Source organism: Lutra lutra, chromosome 3 (genome assembly GCF_902655055.1).
Source record: "Lutra lutra chromosome 3, mLutLut1.2, whole genome shotgun sequence".
Lineage (NCBI taxonomy): Eukaryota > Metazoa > Chordata > Mammalia > Carnivora > Mustelidae > Lutra > Lutra lutra.
The window spans coordinates 176,701,382-176,722,919 of NC_062280.1; the positions used below are offsets into that span (position 1 = coordinate 176,701,382).

At 33.8% G+C, this 21,538-nt stretch overlaps 1 long non-coding RNA gene across 1 annotated transcript in view; it reads right to left on the reverse strand.

The window, feature by feature from the left end:
• Positions 1-897: 897 nt before the first annotated feature.
• The window catches only part of LOC125094743 (uncharacterized), a 48,978-nt gene continuing 28,337 nt past the window's right edge, over positions 898-21,538 (reverse strand). Inside the window, exon 3 of the long non-coding RNA XR_007125676.1 lies at positions 898-1,007. This is a non-coding gene — a long non-coding RNA (uncharacterized LOC125094743). The remainder of the gene's footprint in view (positions 1,008-21,538) is intronic.

A 21,538-nucleotide genomic window follows, 5' to 3' on the forward strand; every position in this document is an offset into this window, starting at 1 on the left:
AACCAACAGATCACTCCACCTCCTGTTTCTCTTCTCTCCATTTTCTCTACTCAGTGTTACGAAATTTCTTAATTCCAAAACAAAAACATAGTCTTTTCACTGTTTTGATCCAATACCACTGATGACTTCTAAATATGTACAAGGTTAAGTCAAAACTGCCCCAGCCTACAATGCAAGATTTTCCAAAATTAACCCTATAAGTTTTTTAAACTTATCTTCTACTTCACTGCATTGGACACTCATGCAATTTACTAGATCTTTTTCCACTTCCTGTTTTCCTTGCCTGGTTCTGATTTTTTTATCTTTATCCCTGGATCAATATTATTCCCCTTATATATCCAACTGGCTAATCTGTTTTTTCAAGACAATGTTTTTTTACAAGACAATGTTATAGTAACACCTCCAACAAATATACTTTCATTTCTACCTGTCTACTACCATATAATCTACATTTATTATTTTTACTACTGATAATTTTATCTATCTACTAGGTATACTAGTCTTGTTTTGTTATATTATATTTTGTAATAGACATATCTAAACCTTCACATATCATAAAATTGTTGAAAAAGGATCCAAGACACCTTTATCTTGATGTTCCTTCTGATAACATAAAAAATAATTTTGCAATAATTATTCTATGTACATATTTCCCAAAGAAATAGAGATAATTCTGGTAAGTATTCCCATAGAAAGAATAATGAAAGTGAGGTTAATCTGGAATGAAGATACCTTCGTTTGTTCATTCAATAACATCTAATAACTATATTCCACAGCCAAAGATTATGCTAGGTGGTCAGAAAAAAATCTCTTTTCAAGAAATGTATAATCAATTGTGTCAAGACAGATATTAAAATATAAATCTTTTATAGAGAATGTTAGAATATTTACAAGGCAAATAAGAGGCCAAGTATGAGGCAAGGGAAGTTTCATAGATGGTAGAACACTTTGCCTCAATGTTGAAATGCAAGTAGATGTGTGCAAGTAGGAGGAATGAGGAATCATCTCTGGGTAAATGGAACAGCATAAACAAAACCTTCAAGTCATGAAACTATAATATAAACTAAGTAGTTAGTGAAACTGGGTCATGTAAGTTTGGGAGTCAGGACATAGGTGAGAGTGTGTGTCAGGACTAGAAATGGTGGAATTTGAACATCATGTTAAAGTATTCTGACTTCATCATCAAGGCAATAGACACAAACACTTGATTTTAAGAAATGAAGTATTTTTCATAAAGAATTTTTAATAAAGATTATTTTATTTTTTGAAGACTTTATTTATTTATTTGAGAAAGCATGAAAGAGAGAGAGAGAGAGAGCACAAGCAGCATGGAGGGGTAGAGAGAGATGCAGGCTCCCCACCCAGCAGAAAGCCCTAAGCAGGACTGGATCCCAGGACTCTGGAATTATGACCTGAGTTGAAGGCAGATGCTTAACCAACTCTGCCAACCAGGTGCCTTATAAAGATTATTTTATTTTATTTTTTAAAAAGATTTTATTTATTTATTTATTTATTTATTTATTTGTCAGAGAGAGAGAGAGAGACAGAGAGAGCACAAGCAGGCAGAGGCAGAGAGAGAAGCAGGCTCCCCACTGAGCAAGGAGCCTGATGCAGGACTCAATCCCAGGACCCTGGGATCACGACCTGAGCTGAAGGCAGCAGCTTAACCCACTGAGCCATCCAAGCGTCCCTAAAGATTATTTTAATATAGGATGAAGACAGGAGTATAATAGTGTCTTATTAGAGGGAGAGAAAGCAATTAGGATAGGAATAAAACAAAGACGACATAAGGCCCCTCTTTTAGCCCCCAAAAAGGAAGTCTGAAAAGGATGGAAGGAAACAACTCATATTCTAGATGGTAAAATACCATGACTTGTTCATAAAGTGGATTGGAGACTATAGAGAAAAGCAAGTATCAAGGCTGCCTCAGATTTCTGATCGATAATTGGGTGGGTAACAGGGTCTTTTATTTAGTCTACTGAGAAGGATGAAGTTTATTTTAGATAATTTACATCTTAAGTATATAAAAGGCATAATGAAAATATTTTTGACTTTGGAAACAGGGCTTATATTTTGGTCTGGTTCTTACCAAACAGGAACACTACCATACGGGAGTACTAAGAAACTTCAATTTCACCTCTCACACTTTACATCTGTAATATGTGTAAAACAAATGTGATAAAATTGTTGTAAGAATGGTATACACATGGTACAGTGTACATAGTAGGGCTTCACAAGTGACAGATGATAATCTATCATCATCACTTAATGGGATATATATGGCATTTTAAGACACTTGCTTGATTTAGAAACAATTTCTGGCAGCAGTGTGTAGCCTAGAGCAGATATACATCTTCAAGTTCTGGAACACTTAACTTTATTATTATATATCCACAGGTGATCAATCACCTAGCAATTGTGAATGTGAATGCAGTAAGAATATGAATGAACCATGAGAAGTGTGCTTAAAATAGCTCATCAATTTGATTGGGGAAAATAGACCTGACCTCAGCAGCTTCTATCTAAATTGGTTTTAAAAAGAAAGTGAGCAGATTGCTATTCATCACTTTTTTCATGATTTATTTCTAGATTACCCAAATGTTCCCAAATTTTCTTTTTTCTTGCTCTTGACTCTAAGAGTTGATTCTTTCAATCTGGGGTCCAAATGAAAGTCATTGGGGAAGCTGTATTAACTTGCTTTTCAGATATACTTAAGTGTTAAAATATACTTGGAAATTATATTAAAATATATTTCACTTTCATACCAATGTTATACAGACAGTACAAAAACACTTTTTGTATAAAGCTCAAATTTAAAGCCAAAATGTTAAATGCCAGTGGCAAATTTTTTTTTTAAGATTTTATTTATTTATTTGACAGAGAGAGACAGAGATCACAAGCAGGCAGAGAGGCAGGCAGGCAGAGAGAGGGAAGCAGGCTCCCCGCTGAGCAGGGGAGCTCCTCAATCCCAGGACCCTAGGCAGAGGCTTAACCTACTGAGCCACCCGGGCACCCCACCAGTGGCAAATTTTTTTAAAAAAGGAAACTATTCCATTTATTTTTCTAAATATTAGCTGCACTTTCTTAAGCCAGCTAGATTTAAGAAAGGTACAGTCCAAGAGCATAAGCAAGGGAATGCTTCATTCAGGAGATTTAAGTTTGGATGAACTTCAATGGCATTTTAGCACTATCCCAGCATCACACAGCTATTGTAAATTATCTTTCCTCTCTTCTCATCTTTACGCAAGACTGTATCATCTTTCATGGCTTTTCTTTTGGCAGATGACTCAAAAAACTCTATTTCCAGGCCAGACTGTTCCCCTGAGCTATAGGCACATAGCCTGTAACTAGCTACTTCCACACCTGTACGTCAAAGCACGAATTTATCCTCTAACCCACTTCTCCCAAATCACTTAAGTGTTGTGTGATACAGCCTGCTTTCACCCATCAACATGAGGAATTTAGGGACCATTTTAGAAAACTCCTCCTCACCATTACACAGCCATCAATTATTGGCCAAGAACTTTCAACTCTACTGCCACCCCATTTAAAATATATTTTCCATTTTTTTCTATTACCACTTTCACTGGTAAACTCCAGGTCTTATCTCCTAATCAGTCAAACTTTCCCTCTGCTTCTATTATTAGTCTTCCTCCCTCCATTCACCTTTCTGGAAATGTACCTTTTTACATTTCACAGACATAAAGCTTTGAAAACATAAGTATTGATTATGTAATTTCCTACATAAAAATGCATCAATGACATATAAATGCCTAGAAAGAGAGTATTCACTATACCCTATAGAAATTCCCAAGATTCAGCTCTTTGCTGTATTTATAAGCTTTGTATCTTGCCAAATGTCCATTCTACTATTTTATTCCCAGCTACATAGTTCTCCAGTAACTTCAGATTCTGTCAAGCCTTGTGATTTTTCTTGCTTCTAAAATTGTTCTGATATCCTAATTCCTAACCCTGACTCCTTCAGTAGAACTTCCCATTCTTTTATCTGTATTTTCCACGTGTCTCACACATCCTTTTCCATATCAACTTGTAGCATTATTTGCTAATATACTTACTTTGCCCTACCAGATTAGATATCCTTATGTTAACATGCTGACAAATAAACTCAGATCCTAGCATCCACTGGTAATAATAATTAGAGCAATCAATACCACTTATTGAGTACCTACAAGGCATAAGAAAATGTTCAGGAACTGTGACTATATTAACCCATCACTCTGTTACACATAATTTATGAGAAGAGGTTAAATTAAGCTTCATTGAATGAGTATTTGTGCCAGAATTTGAACTGAGACACACTGGTTCCAGAATCTATAACTGCCACTCTTGCAGAGATCAGTGATTACCAACTAGATGACTAAAATGTATGAATACCCTTCGTTTTGTGCAAGAGTTGATGGTTTTTATTTTCACTTCAGATAACATTCAGAAAGCAGTGAAATGTCAGAAGTTCTAGGTTATCGTGATGATTAAGTGAGTTAATTTCTGTGAATTACCTGGATTACTCTTTAGTACATTTCATGTAATCAGTAAATGAGTTCTATTACATCTGCTATTTTTTGAGAAATTCCCATAAGCTAGGTACTTTAATAACCACTTTACATAGATTGCCTATTTTTATCATTTTAGTAACTTTGAAAGGTTGACATTATTTTCTCCTTTTCATTAGAGGAGACAGAAGATTAAAACTTAAGTAATCATCAAATGTCACATGCATAGTAAGTGTCAGAATCAAGATTTTAACAAAGAGTTATCAGTACCTACAACCCATGTTTCCTGTTTTCAAGTGATACACCAAGAAAATGAATGTAAATATCCCAATTACATTATTATTATATATCTGATTATCTGATACAGGTATATATAAATATATACATATACACATACATATATAGAGTGGGAAAGAAAAAGAAATTCTTGTTTAAAATTTCATGTTATGTTCCTTGCTACATTATTTAACTTTGAGACAATTCTATAATTTTATCTATTGACTTCTGTTTTACATTCTTCAAGGAAAATAACTGTCAAATATGTTAACTATTATGAAATAATTAATATCATCTTTCCCTTTAAAGTTATCTTCTTCTTCCTCATGTGTGAAAATTACTACCAACATACATTGAAAGTTTTTAGGTAAAAAAAAAAAAAAAAAACTGAAAAATAATTCAGTTTGAGAGAGTGAGCCCTGTTTGCATAACTTGATTCTTCTGTTAACTATATTATCTTTGAAATATTATTTTAAAACTCTGAAAGTCTTATTAAACTGAACACACAGAACTTCAGTTTCTATTTCCAGACTTAGATACCCCTCAACTGCTGTCATCATGCTGTTAATTGAATGTTTGTGTGAAGATGATAGCATTTTCAACAGCAAAAGCAAAAACATTGTTTTCAATTCTTTGATTTTGGTCTCTTCTTTTTTTGGATGTATCTAAAGCTGGTTATAACTTTGTTTCTCATTCTTTATTTACTTAAGGTTGGCTTTTGACTTTCTATTTGACAACTTCACTTTGGTGTATGCCACTCCTTGTCACTCTAATGTGCTTTTCTTCAATAACTTCAAACACTGTAGCAGTCTCTCTAGCATCAATAATAAGAGAATATTTTTAAAAATCGTGTTATGAAGAAAAATGAACAGAGCAAATTAACTCTGAAGAATAGAATCGTCTTGACACATATATTCATCATTTTAAAAAATCTGATATCATACCAATAAGTAACTATTGTTTGTGTACAGGGAGAGTCAAATCTGTAAGAAGTGAGAAGACTAAGTGAAAATATGAGGATAGAGGATTCTGGAAAATAGAATAGGAAGCATCAAGAATATTCTCCACCTAGAGGGTAACAGGTATGATGTAATTACTTTGGAACTCTAGAATCTATTGGCATACAACTTGCAGGGAAGGCTTAGACATAAATTGTATTAATTTCAGTCAATTTCAAGGCTAAATCCCTTAAAACAAACAAACAAACAAACAAACAAACAAAAATCCTGGACAACAAGGCTCAGGAAAATTTACTTGGTTGGCATTACTTCATACATTTTGCCATTCATAGTTGATAGAAAATTGAGCCCATGTCTATGTGACTCTCCTGGGAGAGGACACTAGAAAGCTCGCCTTTCTACGGACCTTCAACCCATGTACCTCTACCTACTCCCTTTGCTGATTTTAATCTGTATTCTTTCACTATAATAAAATATAACCATGATTACAATAGTATTTTGAGTCTTCGGATTTCAGGTGATTCATTGAGCCTACAGGTGATTTTAGAGATTCCTAAGACAACGTGATTTCCATATAAATGATTTTCTTCCTATGTCACTAAAAGACATCAAGTCCCCCCATTCACTTTTCAATGCATAATTTAACCTCACATGATTTCTCTCCTCTTGTTCTCTTTCTTTCTTGATCTCTTCCTTTCTTCTTTTAGATCTAGAAGAGTCAGGGTGACCTATTACTATTCTCTTCTCAATGTAACAAGGTTAGATGAGCTGGTCTGGACTTGCCTTGTCATACTGTTAACTTTCCTTCCTTGGAAAAACTTATTCTTTGGAACTACATTTTGTATTTATGAGTAGATATAAGTCTTGCCTTAAGCTTGAAGTACATACTATGCATAGCAATCTGGCTTCTACTGGAACTGTGTACTGGAAGATGAAGGGCCCTTGAAAAAGGACTGTAAAAGCAGTATTTTGAGTCTATTCTACTATTTTCCCTAGCTCATTGGTGAAGAGTAATTTGCCGAGGACTACTTTGCAAGCTGTACCTTCAAATAATACCAAACACTCAATTTTCTGAATGACAAGGCTTTCAAAAATGTTTAAGTTTTGCAATATGGAAGAATAGCATTAACTAATGCTATTTAATTGCAATAGATATGTCAAAGAAAGAAAGTACTCAGTAGTTCTCCTTTAATTTATTAGTTATGAGAGCCAGTGAGGTTTTCTTTTCTCTTCAGTTAGTAATGATACGTGTCATTAGACAATCTTTGTACTTCAAATTTTCCATTGGTTTGGTAATAATGTTGACTTCACAGTAATGCTATGACAACTAGTACTAAACTTAGGAAATCATTTCTTCCTGTTAGTCTGGATTTGTTGCTCCTTATTCTGATGGTAAGTTTCCTTATAGGTAACACACCCCAGAAGTAATACGTATTGGTGCATTTTAGGGAGCTTATTTACATGTTGTTTTCCAGGTCTTTATGTTAGATAACAGGCACAAATGGTTAGGTCTGTAGCAAGAAACACAGTCATTTTTAAGTGGCAATGCATATGTGACTGTTCCTTCTGTGGGGATGCCATATTCTATCTAGAATGCACTTGTCTCAAAGTAAGGATCAGACAATGTTAATCCTACTTTTTCTAAAAATAAAAAATTATCTCTAGAAAAGCAAGGTTAATGTCAGTATCTCTTACCAACCAAAGATTATTTCCTGCAAACTCTAACTCACAGAAGTGCTAATATAAATCTCTCCTAAATTCACAAAGCTCAATCAATGGACTATCTGTCCACATTTGGAGAATTTATAGTCAGTTCATTATTAGTTCCTTTGATGTCATTTTTACTAATTTACCTACATTATCACCAGGTAATTTTCTCAATTTACTTATATTCTTTTTCTTTTTTTTTTCCTTTATTTTTTCATGTGTGAGAGAGAGAGAGCAAGCATGTGTTCAGGGAAGGGGCAGAGGGAGAGGGAGATAGAATCTTAAGAAAACTCCACACCTAGTACAGAGCCCAAATTAGGGCTCCATCTGGGGCTTGATCTCATAACCCTGAGATCATGACTTAAGCTGAAATCAAGAATTGGTGTCTTACCTGACTAAGCCACCCAGGTGCCTCACTTATTTTCAAACGTATGGGGAACAATTCTTATTCATAGAACGGATTCCATAGTACTATTAGGCCAGCTTACCACCTACCATTCAAAATTCAAACTTTTACTTTAGTTAAACCTACCAAAGTAGAAAACAGCATACCTTAATAAAGAATCATTCTTTCCTACATTCATAGTATGTGGAAATACAGAGTCAAGCAAAGTGGAAATTTTATACTTATTTAAGCAAGTCATATCATCAAGTCAGAGAAATCTATTTTTTAAACTGCTCTGAGGTACAATAAATTACAAAAAGGAACATATTTAATGTATACAATTTGATGAGTTTGGAGATATGCATACAACAATGAAACCATCATGACAAACAATGTAATAAACATATCCATCACTTCCAAATGTTCCCTCTTACCTCTCTGTTTTTGTTGTTTTTTGTGATAAGAACACTTAAAAACTGAATTATTTTATCTATCACGTTTGCTTTAGCTGTTTATACTAAACAGATCAATCTCTAGAATTTGAAAAACACTTCAACTAAGAAATCAAAACCATTATATTTTGGTGGTCTATTGTGGTGATTCCCATTTTGTGGTTTTCATCATTAACATGCAATAATTCTAATAATAGTGAACATTAATTTGTACTTACATAAGGACATATTTTCTTAATAATTACATAAAGTATTAACTCTGTTTATTCATAATTCACAGGTGAGAAAGCAGAAGCCAAGAACATACAACTACAAGTGGCAGAAATGGGCTGCTTAACCCAAGCCATTTGATTTTAGAGGTAGCACTCTGAACCACTTACCCATGTTTTCTTTCTTTTTTTTTTTTTAAGACTTTATTAATTTATTTGTCAGAGAGAGAGAGAGAGAGCACACGTGTGAGCATGGGCAGACAGAGCAGCAGGCAGAGGCAGAGGCAGAGGGAGAAGCAGGCTCCCTGCCGAGCAAGGAGCCTGATGTGGGACTCGATCCCAGGATGCTGGGATCATGACCCGAGCCAGAAGGCAGCAGCTCAACCAACTGAGCCACCCAGGCATCCCCCATGTTCTCTTTCTGTTTATCTTCAAATCCTATACCTCCTTTCTACTTGTTATTAAATGAATGACTGGCTTTAATAAGAATGACATTAAAAATTAAAAAAAAATGTTCCATGTATTTTTAGAATAAAGTCATAGTCTATTTGCATTTTATAAGATATTAATGCTACTATTCAACTTAGTTGGCTTTGTGTTCATTATAGTTATGCCTGATGAAGAATGAGTATCCAGTACTGAGCAATAGCCTAAACTTGGTTAAGAAGTTATTTGCAGGGTGCCTGGGTGGCTCAGTGGGTTAAGCCTCTGACTTCAGCTCAGGTCATGATCTCAGGGTCCTGGGATTGAGTCCCGCAATGGGCTCTCTGCTCGGCAGGGAGCCTGTTTCCCTCTCTCTCTCTGCCTGCCTCTCTGCCTTCTTGTGATCTCTCTCTCTCTCTGTCAAATAAATAAATAAAATCTTTTTTTTAAAAAGTTATTTGCAAACGTATTAATTATATCTTTTATTTTGTATTACTTATTGTATTTTCCATTTCCTTCAGCAATGTAATGAAATAAGAACAGCAATAAATGCTAAGAATTGAGTGTTAACTAAGTTCTAGGCACTGTTACTGTTTTAATTTAGTTAATGCTGTTTATAACTCTATGTTAGGTACTATCACTTGCCCTATTTCATTGACACGAACAATGAAGAACAGAGAGGGACAATAAATTACCAAGGGTCACTTGATTAAAAGACAAAGAAGCTATAAATATAGTACATTTGGAAGCAAAGTCCATCTTTTGCAGCTTTCTTAAAGTTTATATTAAAAAATCAAGAAAAAAGTGATCAAGAAATAGAGAAATCAAGGAACTGGAGACAAGAATATGCTGAAAATGAATTTCAAAATATTTGGGAAGAAAACTTACACAGTAACAATATATTTTGTTTAGATTTTGAAGAAATACTTCTGTTATGTCTGTGAAAAATGTTTTTTTTTAATTTTAAAATGATTAATCCTTTGGTCTAATAACGCATTAAAATTATTTAATTAAAAGATTTGTTTTCATAAAATAACATTTTGTAGGAAGACAATTTTTAAAATTATTATAGGGAATTTCTTCTAAAATGCTAAAATGCATGAACAATTATCAAAATCTAAACCTAAAGCATCTGGGACTTTTTAAGTGTCCTAAATTTGTCCTTAAACTTTTAATTAAAACTTTCACTTAAGAACAATATTTATGAGCATCAATTTTCTTAGTGTCCTTACTATTCTGTAGTTTTGTAATGGATATATTAAACTTTAATACTTGTATCTGGAATAATCAAACTATCTAACATTGACAACTCATTGATCAACTGTACTCCTGAACACTTTATTTGATGCCAATGAGGAACACAAGGAGAAGTTAAGCAATAAAAAATATTTCAAAGAGTTGACAATATTCCAATTTAGTACTTACTGTTTGCCAGAGAATAAGATAGGCTTTAAAATTTTGATATCTCACCTGCATGATAAAGAAAGTAACAGTAACTTCTTCTTAGTTCTTTCATATTCCATTGATTTTCTTCCCCTCTACACAGATTTTTGATAAAGAAATCAGTAACTTTGAATGTTCTAGAAATTATTTTCAATGACACTGTTGATAAAGACAGAAACACCTAAGTATTCATGTTTACAACTAAATCTGTCTTGATTTCTTATAGAAATTCATTCCATAGATATTACATATGATTAAAAGGTTAACTAAGAAAAATGAATTTCTTGTTATATTGAATAGTATGAAAAAAGGAACCAATGAACTGCATATATGCATATATATTATGCTACTGTAAACTATAAGATTAAGAAGTTGGCAAGTACACAGAGTTTGAAGTTTGTTGAATATTTGTGGCTGGAAAAAAAACTAATATACACACAATAAACATTAAATGAAGTGCAGGTCTATTTCAACATACACTCAAGCTAAAATGTACGCATTCATTAAAAATATGTGAGTTCCTAACTTATGTTCACTCTACCAGTAGGAATTAGAATGTATGATGTACAAAACAGGAATGTTCTGTTTTCTTTGGAAAAAAAGGGAAAGAAAAAAGTTCATGGTTCACTGGAAAACTGTTAACTCTAATAAGTGTCAAATGTGGACATATGTGTATCAGTCTCAATAGAGGGTGTTCATTAAAAGCTTTCTTGAAGAAATGAAATACGAAGCTGAGAGTGTTAACTATGTAAAGAGGAAAGAGAAGAGTGTTCCAGGCAGAGTAACCCAATACTATCCAATGCATAAGGTATCCTGACATTTTGAAGAAACAAAGAAACACACACAAATGAAGATGTCAAGAAAGACAAGAGAAAGGAGACAATGGATGGGCTTTAAACGTAAGGTTAGGAAGTTAGGGGTGCCTGGGTGGTTCATGGGTTAAAGCCTCTGCCTTCGGCTCAGGTCATGATCTCAGGGTCCTGGGATCAAGTCCCTCATCAGGTTCTCTGCTCAGCAGGGAGCCCGCTTCCCCCCTCCCTCTCTGCCTGCCTCTCTGCCTACTTCTGATCTCTCTCAAATAAATAAATAAAATCTTAAAAAAAAAAGTAAGTTAGGACTATATTCTAAGGAAAACATTAAACCACTGAAGGAATGAAGTAAGTGACAAGATCAGATTTACATTTTGAAAATTAATTTCAAATATGGAGTGGGTGAATGGGTTGAGGATGGATGTATGGATTTTGGTGAGTATTACTGATTGCATTTATCTAAAGGAATGGTGAGAATAATTCTCATTAAAATGGTGTTAGTGGAGAAGGATATAAAAGAAAATATTCTAGAGTTATTAAAAAAGGAAATTTATCAAAACTGGGTGATATCTTATATGGGATGGAATACAAAGGAAGAGTCAATTATGGTCTCCAGTTTATAGACTGACGAACTAGATAAATGATGAAAAAATTACTGGCAGAAGATATACCAGAAGAAGACCAGGTAGGACAAATAGGTGGGAAATTATGAACCATCCTATATTTATTTATTTGAAATATGTATGTATATGCAAGCTTATTAATAAAGTTGGAACCTAATATGTATGGTAATTACTGGCTAAGTTTAATAGCTTAAAAAAGTGAAGTAATGATAAATTATTCAACTTTTCCAAATCATACACATTCATTTACACAATGTGCTACAAATCAAATCAATTCAATCAGCTTTTTAGCTGCATTTTTCAAATCCTTTAATAAAACTACAGATACTACTATTTTCTCTAACCACTACAAATAACAGATGATTTAAGGAGACAGTTATTTATTAATGCATTTAGGCTTTCTTAGGAGATGAATGAAAGTATATTATAACTAATGATTATAAATATTTCTAGATATACTATTAACAGAAATTATAGATGCTAATTATTAAAAAAAATAGTTGATATATTTTATACCCTAAAAGTAAGAAAATACTTTCTTTTCTAACTGTTTATACATTTTTTAAAATCAAATTTGCAGTTTATTATACACTAAGTCACTTAACATCAATGAAGACAGATCTACTTTGTTGAGGTTAATGTTCCCTTTTGGGTCAAAGACAGTTTGTGATCACAAGTGACTCTTGAACTTTCCTATTATTATTTTTTTTTTTAAGATTTTATTTATTTATTTGATAGATAGAGATCACAAGCAGGCAGAGAGGCAGGCAGAGAGAGAGAGAGGAGGAAGCCGGCTCCCTGCTGAGCAGAGAGCCCAATGTGGGGCTCGATCCCAGGACCCCGGGATCATGACCTGGGCCGAAGGCAGAGGCTTTAACCCACTGAGCCACCCAGGCGCCCCTTGAACTTTCCTATTAAATAAGACCTATATAAAATATGCTTTCTTTTCTTTAGCAGAATGATGTATAAATGTAATGGTGTAAATGTGTGAAAACATGTTATTTTATCATTTTATTGCAGCCTCTGAAAATTCACAGTAGAAAATTTTTTGACCTATAGGTCATAAACTTCGGTTCATCATGGTGGTGTCTATTTGTTTCACTTGAGTATCTCAAATTATTTACCTCTTCTTTTTTCTTTTCTCTCTCCCGTCTTTCCTTTTCTTTCCTATTCCTTTTTCTAACCCACTCTCTGAAGCTCACCTTAAAACTATCAAGATGTCCCAGCCTCTCCCATTACTTCATGTTTCTCTAACACCATCTTTCCCAGTCAGAATAGATTTATCATTTACCAGTTTAAAGGATATAGGTTGGTTGTACAGGATTAAAGTCAAAGGAAGCAGTGAAATCCAGGGAGGGCAATCCTTCAGTAGATCTTTTAAAGTACTGAAATAAATATACAATAAAGATCTGAAATATAAATCACATATTCTGATGTTGATACTAAAAAGTCAATAATTCAATTTTTGCTAAAGATGAACAGAACTTTTCTAGACCTGGAGAACCTTATGCTACATCAAATTTCTGTAAGAACTTTCTTCTATATATTTATAGTTTTTAAAAGGGGAAGAAATAAAAAAATGTCAAAGTGTCTATTTCAAGAAGTCATGACCTAGATCAATGACTTTCTGAGCAAGGGGAATATGAATATAAAAATACTGAAATTGACACTAGTAACTTCTGCACGGTAATCATCACCTATAAAGATGGATTTTTTATGAAATAGATAAAGCATGGAAATGATTTCTTTGAAACAAAAACTGCAGGTGACTATCAAAAATATCGTTGTTGCTTCAAAAAAATTTAGTTCTTCAAAAAGTTCTCAGATTATCAATGAGAGAAGAGATTATTTGAAGATAGAGTATTGGGGTGGCTCATAATGATCTCCTCATAAATCTTAGGAAAAATATTGCTTCAAACAAGACTATTCAACCCAAAGCAGTGGAGAAAATATTTGCAAATCATCTATCTGATAAGGGATTTTTAGCCATAATGTATAAATAACTTACAACTCAATAATAAAAAGACAAATATTCAAATTTTAAAAAACAGGCAAAGGATTTGAATAGACACTTCTTCAAAGAATATATAAAATGGCAAAGACAGACATAAAAAGATGTTCAGTGTAATTAGCCATCAAGAAACTGCAAATTAAAACCATGATAAAACACCACTTTAGATCCACTAGGATAGCTATTAAAAAAAAAAAACAAAAAACAAGGCAATAACAAGAGTTGTTGAACCTACAGAGAAATCGGAACCCTCATATTTTGCTGAAATCTAATATGCTACAATCGCTTTGGAAAACATGTAAATTGTTAAATATAGAGTTGCCATATAACCCAGCAATTTAATTGTTGGTATAGCAGAAAGAATTGAAAAGATATGTCCATGCCAAAAATTATGTATGAATATTCATAGCAGCATTACTCATAACAGCCAAATGTGGCAACAACTCACATGTCCATCAACTGATGAAAGGATGAGATATACTCATACAGTAAAATATTATATGAAAACCCAAAGGAATAAAGGACTGATTAATGGTATGATATGGAAAACTCCTGAAAACACCGAGCTAAGGCAGGCTGGGAAGATGACAGAGTAGGAGGACCCTAAAATTGCGCCTTCTTACAAATACAACTAGGTAACACATCAGCTTATGTATTCCAGAAAAAATTAAAAAAAGACCTGAAAACTGGCAGAACAAACCACACAACAAAAGTAGATAAGAGGCCACATCAAGGGGCAGAGATGTAAGTTGATACCTAAAGGGATCATGGCTATTCCTGAACATGAGGAAGCAGGGAGTGTGATGAAGGACAAGAAAAAGATGATCACATCAGGGACCCTGCATGGGGAAGATGAACCCCCATAATACCTGGCTTTAAAAGAATGAGGGGCTGAGTTCTTACAGCTAAGGGGATTCTTAAAATCAGCCTCCTGGGCTTTGAGAGAATTCTGTACCCCACATTTAAGAGGTAGCAGGACAAGCAACCTGAGGGGATACAGCATAGAACCAGCAGTTTGAAAAACACTAGGGGCATACAGGAGGGAGAGTGATCACAGAACATGGCCTGGAGAGACAGGGATCATGGGAGGCCTCTCCAGGAGCCACACAATGCCAACAATCATTACCTAACTCGCTTGTACCAACACCCCCCACTCCCACGCTTCTAAGAATTCACCCTTTCCAGTCGTGCTCACCTCAGTCTCAGCACTGCAGGCCTCTTTCCCCAGAAGACCTGTGCAAACCTTGCCAGTACCATGTCTCCTGACCCCATACTTTTTGCAGTGCCTTGGTCTTGCAGTGGCCGTGGCTGTAGCAGGCTCTGCGAAGTCTGAGGTATATCTTGCAGAAGTGCAGAACTCACCCACATGCCCTCTGCATATTGGCTTAGGCTGGTTGATTCCTACAGCAGTAGCTCCAGCTCTCAATTAGTAAGCAGACCAGTGTGTACTTTGTTAAAATGCACCCCACACCTGGCAGGGACCAAACATGCCCACAACAGGCACAGAGAGCCACTGCAGACAACTGAACTAAATGGAAAAGAGGCAAGAACACAAAAGGCATACATAACACACACAGGAGACATTCTCTGAAGTGACAGGTCCTGAGGAATAGGGGACACTGCACTGCAGAGCATTTAAGGACATCTTCATAAGGGCATTACCTTCAAGAACAGGAGGGGTAGTCGACTTTCCTAATGCAGAGAAACAGATTCAGAGAGTTAGAAAAAATACGTAGACAGAAAAATACATCCCAAATGAAGAACAGGAACAAACCACAACAAGAGACCTAAGTGAAACAGATAAAAGTAGTATGTCAGATACAGAATTTAAAATAATGATTATAAACACACTCACTGAACTTGAGAAAGGAGTGGAGGATGTTAGTGAGACAATTACCAAAGAGGTAAAAAGGAATCAACCAGAGATAAAGAACACACACAATAAATGAAATTCAAAATACAGTTGATGAAATAAATAGCAGGTTAGATAAAGCAGAGAAACAAATTAATAAAATGGAAAGACAGAGTAATGGAAAGGAACTAAGCTAAGCAAATGAGAGGAAAAAAATTACACAAATTTAGAGTAGTTTGGGGAACTAAGATGACTCCATCAAATAATATTTGCATTACAAGGATTCAAATAACATTTGCATTACAGAGAATCCAGAAGAAGAAGAGAGAGATACATGCATCCCTATGCTTATAGAATCATTATTTACAATAGGCAAATTATGGAAGCATCCCAAGTGCCCCTCAACAGATGAATGGATAGAGAAGAGATGAGATACACACACACACACACACACACACACACACGTATTATTCAGCCATTAAAAAAATGAAATATTGCCATTTGCAACAACATGGATGCAGCTAGAGAATATAATGCTAAGTGAAATAAGTCAGTCAGAGAAAGACAAATACCATATGATTCCACTCATATGTGGAATATAAGAAACAAAACAAATGAGCAAAGGGAAAAAAGACAGAGAGAAAAAAAACAAGAAACGGACTCTTAATTATAGAGAACAAACTGATGATTACTAGAGGGGAGGTAGGTTGGGGGATGGTTGAAATAGGAGCAGGAATTAAGGAGTTCACTGGTGATGTGTGGAAGTGCTGAATCACTGTATTTCACAACTGAAACTAATATAACACTGTATGTTAACTACACTGGAATTAAAATAATTTAATGAAAAAAAACTAGCTAAATGTAAGCAAGCAGTTAGAACTGCATGCAAAGTGTAAGTAGCCAGTTACATACATATTATATGATTACATTTATCTAAAATATCCATAATGGGCAAGTTTCTAGAGACAGAAAGTAGATTATTGGTAGCCATGGGCTAGGGGAGTAAAAAGAGGAGTAACAGTTAATTAAGCATATGATTTTTTTTCACTATAATGGAAAGGTTCTAAAATTACTGAATTATACGTTTAAGTGGGTAAATTTTACAAAATGTTAAGTTATATCACACTAAAACTTTTAATGGAAAAAAAACTAAAAACTTTTATAGCCTTCTGAAAATTTTGCACATAAATTTATTCCTCATTTGATGACAAAACTAATGCCTTAATTTTTATAATACATTAAGAAAGATAATTAAATTTTGTTTACTGTAGTGTAATACTTTTAAAATTGTTATCAGGTGACATACTTTAACTTTATTAAGTCAATACATTACAAAATAAATATTTGGCTAAAGTGATTTTAAATAATGCAGATCTACTTTCCTTTGTGTTGTAAGTATTTGTACCAAAAATGTGCTATGTATTTTCACTGACTTCTAGATTTTGAAACCGTACATTTTTATCACATTTTGAGTATGCTAATACTTCCAATTTGCTCCAAATTATAATTACTACTTACATACTATGTTATTTTTGTAACAATTATTTTAAAATTATATTTAAAACACTAAACTTATGATAAAGAGATAATATTTTGACATAAGATAGTTTTTTTGAAAGCCCTAGATTAAGAAATGTCATCATTTTTTCCCCAAGTAACTTTATCCTGTGCTCCCTACTGTGGCTTTTCAGACATGAGACTATGACACTATTTTTCTTATAGACAGTGAACTGATTTTCTATCACTGAAATACTCCTTCCAAGTTCCAACTGGTTCTTTGATATCTGATTCTAGACTACACAAAAAGTTGCATGTTCTCTCAATTTTCTTCTCTTAATTTTTCAAAAGCAGTATCAATAAGTACTATAATCATCAAAACAAGGAGGCAACCCATGGAATGGGAGAAGATATTTACAAATGACACTACAAAGGGTTAATATCCAAGATCTATAAAGAACTCCTCACACTCAACACACACAAAACAGATAATCATGTCAAAAAATGGGCAGAAGACATGAACAGACACTTCTCCAAAGAAGACATACAAATGGCTAACAGACACATGAAAAAATGTTCATCATCATTAGCCATCAGGAAGATTCAAATCAAAACCACATTGAGATGCCACCTTACACCAGGTAGAATGGCCAAAATTAACAGGAGAGGAAACAAGAAGGGTTGAAGAGGATGTGGACAAAGGGAACCCTCTTACACTGTTTGAGGGAATGAAAGTTGGTGCAACCACTTTGGAAAACAGTGTGGAGGTACCTCAAAAAATTAAAAATAGAGTTACCCTATGACCCTGCAATTGCACTACTGGGTATTTACCCCAAAGATACAGATGTAACGAAAAGAAGGGCCACATGCACCCCAATGTTCATAGCAGCAATGGCCACAATCACCAAATTGTGGAAAGAGCCAAGATGCCCTTCAACAGACGAATGGATAAAGAATATATGGTCCATGGAATATTACACAGCCATCAGAAAGGATGAATACCCAACTTTTGTATCAACATGGATGGGACTGGAGGAGATTATGCTGAGTGAAATAAGTCAAGCAGAGAAAGTCAATTATCATACGGTTTCACTTACTTGTGGAGCATAAGGAATAACATGGAGGACATTAGGAGAAGCAGAGGAAAAGAGAATTGGGGTAAATTGGAGGGGGAAACAAAGCATGAGAGACTGTGACTCTAAGAAACAAACTGAAGGTTTTGGAGGGGAGGGGGTGGGGAGATGGGTGAGCCTGGTGGTGGGTATTAAGGAGGACATGTATTGCATGGAGCACTTGGGTGTGGTGCATAAACAGTAAATCTTAGAACACTGAAAAAATAAAATAAAAAAATAAGGACTATAATCACTCATTATCTCTAAAGAAGAGTATCTGGGTAAGTTTAAGTATGATATGTAATAGCTTGAAAATGTGAATGCCAAAATTAGCTGCTGCAGCATCATCTGGCTTTGGTAGCTATATAGTGTACAGTACAACATCATGGAGCTCTGCTTCTTTGTGCCTGCCTGATAACTGCTGAGAAATTATATTTGGTTCAGAGAGCAATATTTTAATAATGAGACTTTGGCTTTTAAATTACATCATGCTGAAAGTTACTAATTTCTCCTTTCCCATTATTACATAAATATCTCTGGAGGCATAAGGCAAAATACAAAGTGTTTTCTCAAGCTTTTTTTTTTTTAATTTAACCTTTATTTTATTTTTTTCAGTGTTCCAAGATTCATTGTTTATGCAATAAGTCCAGTAAAATTTTATCTACCAAAGGAAAGGAAGAAATGAAAAAAAAAATCAGCTTTACAATATAATGATTCAATAATTCCATACATCACACAGTGCTCATCATCATGATAAATGTGCTCTTAATTTCTATTTCAATCCACTTCCCCTCTAGAAACTACCAGCTTCTTCTCTGTATTTAAGACACTGTTTTTCATTATTTTCATTAATTTTGTTTTTGTCTCTTTAAAACTGTTTTGTCCCTTAAAATAGACATCACATAGAAATCACATAATAGACATCACATAAATCCTGTCAGCTGAATCTACTATACAAAATAAATTTATGGTCTGCTCTAATGGAAGTGGTCATTATGCTAAATTTTAGTTTGATGGTCAAGTATAAATATTATTATTTATATATTATATAAATATATAACATATATTTATATAATATATAGTTTATGTAGCTATATATTATATATAGTCATATATTATATAGTTACATATATTATATCTCATATTATATGTTTATAATATAATATATGTAATATTATACATAATATTGTTTTATATATATATATAAAACCAATTGTCTGAGTGGTGAGTATGGGTTAAATGGAGCTCTCCAGATGAATTCTGCTTCTTGTTTAGTTTAGACTTGCAGTGGTTTCAGGATGTGATGTCTATTTCTCTAGCGATCTTTTCAAAGTAATTGAAAAATGGCAAAAAGTAAAATAATAGCCAGAAATTGGACTAGTGTATGGCTTAAGAAACAAATAAAGATGACTTAAATACTTTTAATAAAACATTACATAACTTCTGGTATTCTTACTAGTTTAATTGGGCTCTTTGTAATTTTTAAAGGATTATAACCATCCATCAATTTTCATTGTTTAATGTATAAAATAAGTTCAGATATGTTTAAATTTATCTAGCAAAATTGAGTCAGTAACAGATGAATTAAGTTATAAACCTCTGCATATTTTAAAAATGTGAACAGTATTTTTTGATACATTCTTCGGAAAGTTTTCAAAGTATAGGCATTTTTTTCTTTCCTACTGGCAATATGCTCACATGAAACATATTCTATTTTATCTCATATATACATTGCATTTAAATTCTGAGAAGGTTAAAGTTCACTTATTGGAGGTATGCATGACACATTAATTAAATAAGAGTACTAATCCACACGTTCCAATTTGGAAATTCCAAGATACTTCTGAGTAAGTCTTGATTACTGTAGATAACAATTCAGCTCATTATACGTAAGAGACCCTGGGTTATAAGAATTACCTATAGTTGTGAATAGCTTAGTGACAAGAGAAATTAAAATGCAGCTATCTAAAACTATATTTTTTCCTTTTGAGAAAATGTAAAAGTCTATAGAAGGACAGAGTTTCAATTACAAGTTTCTAATTGTACTTAAAAGTGAACCTGATAATGACTCTTACAAGCTACAGTGTATCCTGTCTTTTCTATCTGTGCAGTTGCATATTTGCATATACAAAGCAATATGTAGAAACTGTGTGGTTTTTAAACAATTTACACAAATGCTATCACTGTTTCCATTATTTTGTTTTTTATCATTATTATATAATCAATACTACACATACACACACACACACACACACACACACACACACACACACACAAAACGAACCTAAGCAGTTTACTGGAAAGTTCAGAATATGAGTTTTAAAAACAGCTTGCATGTTAAATCTGAATCTTTCTGAAACATTTATTTTTATTTACTTTTTATTTTTAAATATTTTATTTCTTTGACAGAAAGAGAGCACAAAAGAGCACAAGCAAGGGGAGGAGCTGAGGGGGAGCGAGAAGCAGGCTCCCCACTGAACAGGCAACCCATCATGAGGCCAGAGCCCTGGGATCATGACCTGAGCCCAAGGCAGGCACTTAAACCAACTAAGACACACAGGCACCCCTTCTAAACATTTATTTATATCACATATATTTAGATGACATATTGTGGTTCACAGAATAATCATATATTTAATTTAACATTAAGTCAAATAAGTATTTTATTTAATATGTTATGTTATCATTGTATGTTATCAGATAACCTTTTATTAATGGGTTATTTGAATGGCCATTGTTTGCCCACAGGATAATGTTTAAAAATAAAGTAATATTCTTGATTCTTATTTTCCTTCACTATGTAATACTACTCATGGCAGTTATGTTCCTGCCTGTTCTACATACACACCTATCTCCCTTCCCTTAGGACTTATACTATAATTTATAAGATTTAACTTTATTTACCATTATAGTACCCAGCAAGGATTCTTTGGAATATTTTTACAGATTAATAAAAGCATGCATTCTTCATCAACCCACCACCTGCTAGCTTGTCAATTTCATCTTACCTAGGCACAATGAAGTACTACAGGGCTTATAAAATCTTCTCAACAGTAATGTCAATTTTGGCACAGAATAATTTTTCTTTTCTTTTTTCTCATCATTGTTTACCAAAGTCAGTAACAGTAACCCTCCTAGAGATGTAAAAGAAACACACTCATGCATGAGCACAGACACCACACCAACAAAACTTCCCCCTTTCTTTATATGATCTAAAACTGATGAAATTTCTTAACAGTTATTTATATCGATCTTTAATATAGGTTAAT